A 12,894-nucleotide genomic window follows, 5' to 3' on the forward strand; every position below is an offset into this window, starting at 1 on the left:
TACGTACGTCAGACAGATGCGCTAGATTTGTGTCTTGTTACTTAGAGGAACTGAAATATGAAGAACTGTGTGGGAAAATATATATATTTATCCACAAGAAACTAATCCTTTATTAGTACCACAATGTATGGTAAAAATGTTAAAATATAAATGACGGGTTGCGAGACAATTATAACTGTTTAAAGTAGAGGGTTAAAGTAGGGGTTGTGCTGATGATATCATCTAACAGTTTACCCCAGTTCCAAAAGGAGTAATGTATACTTGTTCTCTTGTTTGTCGATTCATGTTGAACCAGGATCAGGAACATCACTGTGAAAGTGTCATTATAACGAATAAAGGAATAGTTGCTGGTGGTTTACTATGTTTCTCTTACGCAATCCATTGGACGTCTATTTATCCTACTGTGTTACTACTTTCACGCAACGCAGCAAAATACACTGAACAAACATTATACATCTTTCTCCATTGTTGTATTTACTGCCGGAGAACAGTATTTGAGATTCCATTCTTTTCTGATAGTATACGGTCGATGCAATCTATTCTTATGAGGCAATTGATAACTATATATTTACTTTAATCGTACTCTCACATAGATTGTTACACTAAAACGTCTATTTACATTAAAAAAGGGTTGTGGTTGGAGTTCTTAATTCTAAGGACAATGTAATTCTATACAAAATACAAAAGAATACACTTTTTTATTTCCTATGTAGTATAATTTAAAACTTTTTTTATTTCTTGTTACTTTCAGACAATTTCAGATTTTACGCCAGGAATTGTCTTGCTGAGGGACCAAGGGACAAGTTAAGAAATTGATAAGTGAAGGGTAAGTAACCACATCAAAATAATAAATCATAAAGAATGATTCCTTGATATTGTATGAATGTAAATAAAGCTTTCAGTATTAGATCAATAACATAATGAAAATTGGTTGGTGTCTTCAATAGAGTATATACAAATTTTCATGAATTAAAATTCTTGTATTTTTAAGTACAAAGATAGTTCTGTTTCATTAACGTTATCGTCTTCAATAAAGTATATACCAGTTTTCAGGAATTAAAATTCATGCATTTTAAAATACAAAGATAGTTCTGTTTCATTGACATTATCGTTCTACATATTACATACGAAACATAAATGTAGCACCTATATGAAAATATTTACAAGTGTTAGGCTATATCGACGGTAGATTGTAATTGCTACCATATAAATATTTAGCTAATTATTCTTAAGAAAACATTTGATAAAGTTAAAACGTACACGCCACTAATAATTAAATCATTATCAGAATTAGTCAAGATTTTCCATTGTCCATTTATGAGGAAAACAGGATTAATCATATTTAGTTCATCCTTTTGAGAACAATATCTTTAATAGAGGGGTTCATTATGTCCGTTATTTCTGAGGTGCGACTCTTTCTTTCTTTAATATGAAATGGAAAATATTTCGACAAAATGAAAGCATAAAGTGCGTTTCGAAGAGACGATTTATAAATACTAATATGACCGTACTCGAGTCAATAATGCAGAACGATTGTCTCACTAACAAAAATATACACAGATTACCCATGTTGAAGTCTCTATAATCTCGTATGTTGTGTTCAGAAGTAGAATTATTTACATTAAGTGACGAAAAGGATTGGATAACTATGTTCGTATACCTTAAATTGAGAACATACACTGTACAGATTCTTGTTTTCTTTTTTTACTGGGCTTATTACACTTTAATTGTTAGATAAACCATGTCTGTTATCGCTGATAATGACACGTTTACAGAGAGAGAGAGACTGTGCTGTCTACACGTTTGTTGTGTCACCACACTAGTGAAATATGGGCTGGCCCTGTACATTTCGATGCAACTTTAAAGTACATTGTACTGGCAACACAATGAGAAATAATTTGCTTATGAATGAATTCTTATATATTCACACAAATGAAATTGTGCGTAAATCATAAACATTTGAAACGAAGTTGATCGAAAGATTAAAAGCATTTTGATGAGGATGAGAAAGAGCTCAAGCAACGAGCTCTTGATTCTTCAATGCATAACTCATTTAACAACGGCTCAGTGTTACAGCGTATTCATTATGAAATTGAAATAAGATCACGCCCATGACTTTACTACTTCAATCTTAATCGTCACATACGAGTGTATGAGCTACTGGTCATAACGATTATTCTGATGCTAGCATAATACTATGTAACTATTGTTAATTTTTGGGAAATGCAAATATGAATATTTTAAAATACAATTATTGAAACAACGGCGACACCGTCAAAAAGCTACCCGTATCGAGGCAGACAAATATGTATTTATGTATACGGTGTACATTCTTTATATTTCTAAATGGATACTCAATAATACTGGGTACAATTCTCTCGCATGAATGACTTTTGAGCACCAAAAATCTTCTCGCGTAAGTGATATAACATTTTGGTCAGACCGATGTTATATACTGTGACTATACTACATATGTGGAGATTCGTTTAGTGTGTAACCAAATGCTAATACAGGAACAATATAATTTACTGCTAACATAATGCGTATAAAATATTCTCAATATAGCTATATTTACCTTAACTGGGGCAGAGTTTTCATGGGAATACTACATAATACAATTACCTCGGTATGTATGTATGTATGTATGTATGTATGTATGTATGTATGTATGTATGTGTGGTCTAAGGTTGACATTGCCCAGGGTGGTAGTGGGAGACAAGCGCCCCAATCCTCCAAAAATGCCCCATACGGCTTGCGTCTCTGATTGCCTCTGTCAACTAAAATCCAGCTCCTGGCCTTCGCGAGTGGCTTAGATTTTAAGTCCGGCAGACCACGTTTTCCACTAACAGGAGAAGGGGTGAAGGCGGGACACTGGCGCCTTAAAACCAGTTGCTTTGGGTAGATTGGACTCGTAAAACTTGGATGGTAGCTCATCTAGGAGAAGGAAAACTCCATTCCAAACCTCTGCTGCCTTGTGGCTATACCCACTCATGGGAAAGGCTAAGGGAGTAAACCCCGACAGAAAATCCGGAAATGGAGTCCCTAAGGCGGTCTGACATTGACTTCAACGTCATTCCGGCAACTCCTGCGATGCTGTTGGTGCCATGCGGCCTGGTCCACCTGTCTCGGCTTTTACGGAAGGGGCAAGATCAACGAGAATGGTCAGCGACTGCTGAAGATGTGCTGCTCCCACAGCCAATGTGTGACCAACACTTTCTTCAAATGCAAGGAGGTCCACCAGATGTGGTAGAGACACCCACGTTCACGCCACTGGCATCAGCTAGACCTTGTCATCACCAGGCGTGCAGAACTGGCCAGTGTTCTCCTCACCAGCAGCTACCACAGTGCCGATTGCGACACGGACCTTTCCCTCGTGGCCAGCAAGGTGCGAATATTACCCAAGAAGCTGCACCACGCCAAGAAGAAGGGTCACCCACGCATCAACACCTGCTGTGGAAGCAACCCAGAGAAAACACAGCAGTTCATCAGCAAACTGAAGGGAAAAGCCATCAATTGTCTTGCTTGTGGGAAGGCTCCTGGAAGCGATGGCAACCGGTAAAGATTCTTTTGCCAATGCACCTGTTGTATATGTCAACAATGGTATATTGGCTGTGGTCAACAGTGCACGTTGTTCCTTCGATGGAAAGGGAATTAGAACAATTCTTGACAGCATTGACATGGTCACTTCTCGGATTCTCCAGATACAGTGATAATTAGTCAATCCATGCTGGCCCATGTATGGCTTTATCAAGGATGCATTCAATAATGCAGATCATAAAATGCATACAATTAGAACACTTCAAAACCGCTCAGGTACTGCAGGCGTATATGTAGAAGATATGATCATTAACACCAACCCGACTTAAACTCTGGATTTGTACAGCGTCACGGACGATCATTAAGGTTTTTATGTGCAATTTCTTTAGTAATATATTTGGATTTTGCAGAAATGTTCACAAGGTTCTATTTGTATTACTATATAAGAACAACATCTACGATGCAATATGGCCTGCATGAGGTGCTTACAGTTTTCGATATTAACATTGTCGGTATACACTATCTCGTTCAGTGGCCACAGAAGACCATAGGCCGATACCCGTTACCATATTTAAGGACAGTTTACATTGCAGATAACAACCAGTCATGGCGTTTGAAAACGCAGATCGAGATAAATGACCAATTGCTGAGTAAGATTATATTTGACAACTTAGTAGCATTTGAAGTTTCCCTGCCGTTAATCGGCCGTCATGAAATCTCTTTGAAACAATTTGGCTTAATTTCACAGACAGGCACGTCGCGCGTGCATATCACAATCTGTGGTCGTGCCTAGACAGACCTAAATACATTGAATCAGGTTTACCAGAATGACTTTTGTACATCAGTGCACGTGTAAGTGCGGCTCAAGCCTTGGGCGGTGTACGACAACCACTGACATGTTCAACACTTGCCTTTGCAAACACTCTTGGACTGGTCAATATGTGGATATCGTGTTCTTAAAACGTTGTTTGCCTTCCAACATTCACCAATACCACCAGCTTCTTGTTTTTACCTTATCACTTATAAAGTACACATAACAGTATGCATCATGCTCGTTGATATTTACGGACGTAGCGTCTCAGCAATGCCTATATGGATCAGATAATGACTGCCAGCAAAATCGGATCTGACTGACCTTAAAAGTTTAGTTGTTGTTGACGTCGACATGGCGAGCTTTTGATTTGCCAAGATCGGACTGGAAAATTGCAAACACCCAGTATTTTGAAGCTGCGAGACGCTATTGCAAATAAGCTGGAAAATTGCAAACATCCACAGTATTGAAGCTGCAAGGCGGTGCTGCAAGGAATCTAACAAATCAACGAAATCGGTGGAATCCGAGACGGATGAGTCGGTCGCGTTCATCAATTATTATGCTGAAAATGCTGCTGATGCAGCAATAAAAAATACGTGGATAAACAAATCACAAAGGTACCAAAAGGGAGTTGACGGATAAATCCAATTTGATAATATTGTTCCAACATTAACTTAGCTAAGCGGTGAAAAATATATACTGTCTTTAACAAGGGCGCATTTGTCCGTATACGAATGTTTGGGCTTAGACAAGAACAATCGTTAAAGACATTAAGCACCCGTGCTGTCAATATTGTGCTATATGGACGCGTTACGAGGGTATAATTACCGAAACATAAATATTCCCCAGGCTGATTTTTCTTATGATCGTATGGCAGTCGTACAAGTAAAAGAGAAAAAATTGTTAGACGTGAGCGTGTATCTTGCACCAACCTGTCGACCAATAATACCTCGCGATCACGTTATTAATATAAGAAAAATGATCTAAGCTGAACAATAACTGAGGGATTATATCACCAATAAAACCGAGATGCTTACGAAATAAAAACGCTTGTGTTTAATGGTATATGTTGTCTGCATAATCATCGCCCAGACCACCGTTGGTCTTGGTATTGCTCGAATTGTGACCACAACAACTATTGTATACATACCAGTCGGATTTGTTGTGGTTGCTATATCAATAATATCCAGTGTCACTGTCGGTGCTGGTAAAATAATTTCCTTATGGTTGCGTTCACGAATACGTGTTCATTCGATACGTCTTGCGGCTGCACAAAATAGTCTCAGCACGATTAATGAACTCTACTCGATGTCTATTGAGGATAAAACAATAAGCATGGTTGAGTTCGCAATGGTACTGGTCGAAATGGAAAACCACCGACGACTTAGTTAACATATACGGAACAGATGAGTTAGTGATCCAAAACAGGAGACGGGGAAAATCGATTATTGCACAGTCGATTACTTTACCAAGAGGTGTACTTACTGCGCAGTAATAAAACACCCGAGTAATAGTATCCAGTGTGTTTATGAAGGGTATCCGTTCTGAAATATAAAGGGCAAAAATGAATGCACCACACACACACACGCATAAAGACTGAATTGTCTGCTTCGCCCGGGGCTCATTTTCGCATATAGAGTTGTTTTATTATTTTTAAAAAGTAATAATTGCATTTTCCAAACGCTAACTAGTGTTTCACTCTTTTCATTCTTTCACTCGAGCATTAAAATGATTTTGTACTGCCCCGAAGCGCAAGCTTGTGTGTGACGATCAGGGTAAAACTAGTGAAGTCATTTGGTATAGAAGGAGTTGACCTATCGCAGCTACCGAAATATAAAATCCCTATTGTGATGCCACTAATTAAATGTGACATTTGTTTCGAAATGCCATCTTTTGAAATCGAGTTTTTGTTTTTTCATATATATCTAGTATCTTTGACTCACATTTAAAGCAAAAATGACCATAATTGCAATTAGTGTCATTAATTTACAAAATATACATTTCTTGTGTCAGTGAAGTGACCAAAAATCCAGCCAAGAAACCAAAGGGATGTACATGTAAGAAAAAATATACAGCTACCGTTACAGAAAATACGCTTGTGAATAGTTCCTATACCATTTACATATTCGTTTATATTTTACAGTTATCATCAATACAGCATCTGAAGACTGATTCTAACTGAGCATGCATTTTTTCCTTCCAGATTAAGATGAACCAATTTACTTGTCAGTTTATTTCGTCAGTTATCATCATCATCATCATCAGTAGTATTAGATTTATTCGCGTAATTGTTGAATTGTCATTATTATTATTATTAATTTTTAATTATTATTATCAATTTATTATTATTGTTATTATTATTATTATTATTATTATTATTATTATTTTCAGGAAGACACTCGATCAGTCCATAATTACAGATTTTACTGATTTGGCTCCAGGGGATCTAGCGCGCATGCAAACTTTGGCAACGTTGTATGCTTTCCATTTTATAGACTCTGAGGAAATTACATTGAATTGCACCGTATTTGCATGCCGACATGATGACGTTCAGTGCGAGGTAAAACTGCATGTTTCAACTGAAATGTTACACATCATTACTTGACCATTAATGCAGTGACAAATACTCACGTATTAATAGACATCAATAACCACAAAACAACAACTACAATAATAATAATAATAATAATAATAATAATCCTTCTCCATATCATCAACATTATTTATGGTATTGGTATATAGTACCTTTGTCTGTATGTTCGTATGTACATATTTAATTTCGCTGTACTAATACACTGTTTCATCTAGAATGCTGACACTTATTACAGTGACGGTTCTAATCCAATGTATTGTGCTTAACACTTTGTATGTCTGGCCATGCCCTTCTCAAGTTATTAATATTGGGAGCCACGTCGTATAACACTATATCCAGTTGCATGACATACAAGTGTTGAACTCGTGCATGTGGACATTATCTGCCTCAGGTAGAAAACATGCAAACCCACAATGTTCACCACACCCTCCAAAAGATGACTGTAACATATGACATTGGAAGTCGTTGATTTCATGCAACATGAATACATTGTCGATGAATTTGGAAGCTGTATCATACTAGGAAGTTTTGACGTCCCCCCCCCAACTTACAGTAATTCATTTAGTCGGCAGGAAAATAAATAATTATGGGTATACCAGAGTTAAATTTAAGGCATGATGTTGTGATAAAAGAGGATGTTCTTGGATTTAAACTTGGAAAGTATCGGGTTATCGGCACATTCTTTAAATAATGAATATTGTGAAGATACACAAACGTTGGAAAGAGAGAGAGAGAGAGAAAGAGGGGGTATAATTTTCTTTGATGTGCAAAGGTAATGTTTTCGTTTTCTTATGTATTTGAAGACCACCATCCCTCATTCTCATGCCTGAAGAGCCAAAAGAGCCGTAAATGAAGGCAATGGTACCAGAATGAATTATGTGCAGGCTGGAATCCGGGTCATTGATGAATACTACTATCCCGCATCATCGGGACGTGATTTAAGTACGTATTGAGCATAATCAAGTAATAAAATGGCAACTCTAACTTAGCTCTCTAAAGAATTATGTCTCTTAGTAAAATTCAGGTTGTTGCTTCTACAGCGCAGATTTTTGTTTATAACATCAATATTCGTTCAACGAGGAAAATGTGATGACAAATTTCCAATTCTTCCACCCTTTCGAATATAAGTGTAATTCTCAGTAAAGATTGTTAATTGTTCCAGTTTCTTTTACGTAGCCTATCTCTATGACTTTATTGATTTAAAAAGATTTGAAACATAGTACTGGTACATTTTTAATAACTGCATAGTGTTACAAGCAAGGTGAACATTTGGGTTATACACAGAACTGATGAGACATCCTTGTTCTGTCGTAACAGAAATGATTATGTAAACAAAATAGTCTGAAGGGTAGTTAACTTTTCTGTGCTCAGATTGTGCCTTCTGTTTAAGTGAGGACATGTACCGAAATAAATTTGAGCAAATGTTGCAAGTTTCTGATTTGTATACGCTGTTATCCATATTCCTTATTGCACTATTATGAACCGAATACTGTCAAGTACTTGTTCTGGAGTGAATTCTCCTTGAGCTACTAGCTGAGGTTCCTGTTGGCGTCAACATTGACTCAACCATATTTGAACATAATGCAGCACTCGATCAGCACCGATTTGCGCCTTGTGGAGTCGACAGTGTATGTGGTTATGCGTCATGGAACAGTCTATACCTTAAAGTGTTCACATGAGTATATTTTCCAACTTACGGCATGTTTTAGGATATTTATTAATGGCCAAAGTTAATTTGTACGTAAATGGAAATGGAACGAATATGAACGAACTTATATTACAAATAACAGGGGCTTATCTAGGGCTACATATTTGGCGTAAGTGGAGGATAAACAAGTAGACAATGGGTCTGGTGGATGCAAACCTTGCGTGATGACCAGGAAATAAAACAGCCAAAATCGCATGCATCTGAAGCGTTTCCAGAGAATAACTGTAACCATTTTAATGTAAAGAAAACATTATGAAACGTTCTGACTGCTTCGTGCTCATTTTTGTTTGGGATGAGGAGTGGGGTCTACTTTCCTGCCTTCGTCGACCTATGAATAATAAAGACTTAGTTTTCCCATGTTTCATTGCCTTAGAAACAAATATTACATACAACTTATTTGGTATTTTTCAGATTTCTTACCAGGACACTTCGTTCTTGCCGCATTGATGTACTTCCTCTTGGGTTAATGTTGTATGCTGCACGTTGTGACTCTGAATTCTACTAGGAGGCTGATAAGAATGAAATATCAAAATTCTTTGAGAATCGAATCAATAAACCTCGAACTGATTTACTTATATATTGAAATAGATGATTATGATAATTATTTACAGCTTTAGTACATACATTTCCCATAAACAGTGTAGTTCTTGTACCTAATGCTGAAAGTCTTCGTATAGAAATAAAATAATATTTACTTAAATTTAAACTGCCTGTAGCATCAGTTCCTGGAAAAAAGTACATTGTAAAATTCGTAGCATTGCCTTTAAGTTTGAATTTTAGTATGTCCATCCTGTTCACTGATTACCTGAAGCAAGCCACATTTTATGAATTTGTAACTTTGTTCTGTACAAAAATTAAAGTCCTTGTACTTTAATGTTTAGTGGTCTTGATTATGAATTACAACTGTTCTCATATCCACATTACAAGATCAGCAAGATTTCAACAGTTGATTGACTCTGTTCATACATGCATCGAGATATATATATATATATATATATATATATATATATATATATATATATATATATATATATATATATATATAGTTACGTTTAGGCTCTTACAAAATGCAACAAGAAAAGAATGAAGTCAACAAGCCTTTTAAAGTTTAACAAATAATTTATTTCCCTAGACAAACAATGATAATGAGAAAAAGAATTTACGATTCTACGAATCAAATCTAAAAATAATCAAAGAATAATCCAATAGTTAAAACACAGAAGTCGTAGTAATCAAAAGTCCTAATGAAACTGAGTTCAGATCCCGATGAAATCAAAAGTGGAAGGTGATGACGTATGCTGTGGTCAGCGACGTACTGATGTGCCAACTTTTATTTGTTGAAATAAAGAAAATGTTATGCCAGTGTTTGAATTATGTGTAAATTTCGATAACGGTCCTTGTCCAAGAGTTAATTTAGAGTACAAGTATTTTCAGGAAAAATAATCTCCTGGAATCCACATAATTTGAAGAAAAATTAAATAATTAGACCAAAATCCTTTTTACAACATAAAACACTTTAATTTCTCAAGTGTTATGAAAAGAATTAGTATTATTTCTCAAAATATCAATAATAAATCTTACTACAACGCAAAACAGATGCCAGATGTGGGTCAGTCCATTGAAAACACCCAATTGATACATCCTATTTGTCACGTACTCCAAGTATAGCATCGATTTCACTAATGAATTTTACTCTGAGAAAGAATTTGATAAAACAAAAAAGTTATTTACTTCAACTCTCACTGATATCTGAATCAAAATCAGGAACTAGGTCTGAATTAGATACAAAGTTTCTATTATCAGTTGTTTGTGAAAAACAGTCAAGTCAAACAGAACTGAGCTGAATTTCTGGAAATTGTAAAATCCAGTAAATAAAGATACATCAGAATAGTATGTACTGAAATAAAAAAATTGAAAGTAGCAAACAAACAATTAAATTAAATAAACTATAAATTAAGTCAAATATGAAAAACACTTATCCCTCATAACGAAAAGAAAGATTTACGTAATGAAGATTATTTTTTTACCATAGATTAATTCTATAAGAGTTTCTAAAAAAAATAAGAACTCATATGAATTACACAAAGTGTACATGAAATAATATATTTTTATACACGGGAAAGTTCATCTGCTATTTTATTATCTTTTCCATTAATATGTCTGATGTCAATATTATATTCGTGTAACAAAAACTCCACCTAAGTAGTCTTTGATTTTTATTTTTAATCTTGCCGATGAAAGTAAGGGGGTTGTGGTCACTAAACACAACAATCGAAGAAGGAGCTGAACTAATGTAAACTTCAAAATGGTGTAATGCCAATATCAGAACCAAACATTCCTTCTCGATTGTTGAATAATTTCTTTGGTGCTTATTTAATTTCTTAGAAAAATGGTACACTGGATGAAAAACACCATTTTCGTCGTCTTGAATCAATACTGCTCCAATCCCAACATCACTTGCATCAACAGACAGTTAAAATGATTGGCTGAAATTTGGAGCTGTAAGAACTGGCGCGCTTATAAGTATGGCTTTTAACTTATCGAAAGCCTTCTGACTTTTTTCAGTCCAAAGAATATTGTTTTTTTACTCAATAAATTTGTCAGGTGTTTAGCAATTATGGGAACATTGGTACAACATTTCCGTTAGTATACAGCCATACCTAAAAATCGCATCAGTTGCTTTTTACTAAAAGGCACACTTACTTCATAGATAGTCTTGTCCTTAGCATCTATAGGTTCAAATTGTCCATGTCCCAGGATATGTTCTAGAAACGTTACACTAGCACGGAAGAACTCACCTTTGGCTAAATTAATTGCCAAACTTGCATCAGTGAGTCTGTCAAAGAATTTCTGAATTCTCGCTAAATGGTCTTTCCAGGTGTCGTTATAGATGATATCATCATCGATGTAAGCATCAAAATTATCTAGACCAGAAGGTAATCGTATTCATTTGACGTTGAAAAGTATTCGGCGAACCCTTCATCCCAAATGATATGGCATTGTTTTGATAAAGTCCATCTGGAGTCAAGAATGTGGACATTTCATTTGCTCTTTCCGTCAGTGGAATTTGCAAACATCCTTTCAGAAGGTCAAATTTATTGACATACTTGGCGTTTCCGATCTTATCAATGCAGTCATCGATTGTTGTAATGAAAATGAATATGTTTTAGTCACACTGATCACCTTCCTATAATCAGTGCACATACGGAAAGTTTTATGGTGGTTTCGGAACAATTATACAATGTTAAGTCCAGTCACTTTTATTGGTTTCTATTAAAACTTTCTCCAAAAAAATACTGAATTTCTTTGTTCAAGTATTTGAGAGGAGTCGTCCTGTATGTATGTATTCTGTTTCACATGTGTGCTATTTACAATTTGAACGTCATGAAAATTTTGTTTGTTCTTGTAGGAACATCTGGAAATAAGTGCTCATATTTAAATAATAACTGTTTAAGTTCCTTCATTTCTTGCTGTCGCAAAGGTGAACTTTTCTGGTCCAGATCATTTATAATTTCTGAATTCCGAAGATTTGTCGCTCCCAACTCAGTAGAGTCCGATGGTATTCGTTTACTTATATCTTTACTAAGTGGGACAGGTACAACTAAATTAATTGCATGCTTAACCTGGTTATCTCTCTCAATATACTCCTTTAACAGGCATACATTTTGTGATACCAACAAATTGAAGAATTTCATTACAATTTGTAAATTCTGATACGGAAACGTATTCTCAAAATTCTTAAACTCACTAACGCCCACACTTCCGATTTGAAACCTATTATATTATTTTGTATGGTACTATTTGCTCTCTTTCTGATTGCTATGGTAGATAGCGTTTCCCAACAAACAATTATTTCTAAATATAAACATATACCTTGCACTGTTTTATGTTGAGTTCCTACCATCGAATTTAGCGTATCTGCATCACGCTTTGTGGCCTATCTATATGAAGTTGGGGATTTAGAAGGTTTCAACGCCATTTTATTATTCTTGATGCAACCGTCTCCCGCCACCCAGATCATGCAAGTGGAAGAAACCTAAACTGCAGACATATGATTTGTCATTAACAACGGAAAGAAATGTGTCTTTCTTATTACCTCCATTAAAGTAATAACATTTATGTGGCTCCCGCTTACCCAAAATTACAAGAAATCGTTACAAAAAGAAAAACTGATTCTTCAATTTTTCATTGAGTGATACAAGTATATGGTGGAAAACTATAAATACAATTGCTTGCGTAATGTCG

The 12,894-nt window shown here is 35.6% G+C and overlaps 1 protein-coding gene across 2 annotated transcripts in view; it reads left to right on the forward strand.

Annotated features, from left to right (window-relative positions):
• The window catches only part of LOC149780943 (uncharacterized), a 161,002-nt gene that overhangs the window by 8,485 nt on the left and 139,623 nt on the right, over window positions 1-12,894 (forward strand). The gene's annotated exons all lie outside the window — the stretch shown is intronic.

Source organism: Sinohyriopsis cumingii, chromosome 16, assembly GCF_028554795.1.
Source record: "Sinohyriopsis cumingii isolate HCF-2022 chromosome 16, ASM2855479v2, whole genome shotgun sequence".
Classification (NCBI taxonomy): domain Eukaryota; kingdom Metazoa; phylum Mollusca; class Bivalvia; order Unionida; family Unionidae; genus Sinohyriopsis; species Sinohyriopsis cumingii.